We start from the raw sequence: 1,253 nt of genomic DNA on the forward strand, positions 1-1,253 counted from the left end.
CAGCTCTAGTAGTCATTTGGTATTGTCTCGCGGGCCAAATATAATTACAAAGAGGGCCAAATTTGGCCCGCGGGCCAGAGTTTGACACCCCTGAACTACATGATCCTGAAGAAACGCTCTCTCATTCTGCCTGGACTACTGTGTGTGTGCAGCAACATGACAATAAACTGGATTTGATTTGATCACTGTGAGGAACAAAACAACACAATCACACACATCATCTGACACGTTCAAGCGTCCAACACCAGACTAGCTTCTGAACCTCCACCGCTCTGCTTTCAGCACAAAGTAATCAGACCAGTTACTTACCAGCTTGAGGCCAGACGAACAGCTTTGATAATCAGCATCCCGAATACGATTTCTTCCAGGGTGAAGATGATGGTCCAGCTGTCTGCAAGGTGGTCAAACGCTGGAAATAAATGAGGACACGTTGAACTAAATAGCGAAGCAAACTAGCTGACTGACCGCTACAAATGACCTGAAACAGCTTCATTAAAAGTCCCGGCAGAACTCAGAGAAAAGGTCGAGTCCTGTTTGTTTACACAAAGAAAGCAGCTCTAGTCTTCAGATGAACAAAGAGCTCAGTGGTCCATCCTTGGAGGTGGACGTGCTGTCAGAAGGCTCAGAGAGGTGCTGAGTGGAGGAACCAGAGTCCAGCTCTGTGGACACTGTGGAGACGTGGTGCACACTTTAACCAGCCGGCCACGAGTTTCACAGTTAAACTCTGAAACACAGAATATGTGCACAGACACAGACTGTGGGTTCAGTGAGGGAGGAGGCCCGGATGTCTTCTGTCGTTATTCTAGTGCAGTCGCTGTGGCAGAAGTCAGTCAGCGCTCACGAACTCCTCCTGTGGCAGCTTACAGACACTTTCTGCAGCAGCAAAGAGTCTTTCTGTTCTTGGTTTAGGGATTTGCAGATCAAGTTCTGAGATGACTTTAGATGATCTGGCGTGTCCAGAGTGATTGACGTCGACAGGTTTTTTAGCAGTCTTCAGGACAGCGGGCTGTGATGCTCAACAGCTTCAGCTTGTGTTTCTTGAAGTAGCTTGTGATGATGCTGAGGTCTGCTTTGGACTGCTGTCCTGCTGTCAAAGCCACTTTTCCATTTCGGCTTCACAGACTGCATTCACGGACATTTGTATCCTAAATGTGCTGATGTTTCGTGGGATCACAGCCCTAAAGCGCCCTTTGTTTCTAAACACAGACTTTTAAACATATCTGTATATAATAAAGAGTTGAAAATAAAATGAC

This window comes from Stegastes partitus, unplaced genomic scaffold, assembly GCF_000690725.1.
Source record: "Stegastes partitus isolate 25-593 unplaced genomic scaffold, Stegastes_partitus-1.0.2 Scaffold674, whole genome shotgun sequence".
Taxonomy (NCBI): domain Eukaryota; kingdom Metazoa; phylum Chordata; class Actinopteri; family Pomacentridae; genus Stegastes; species Stegastes partitus.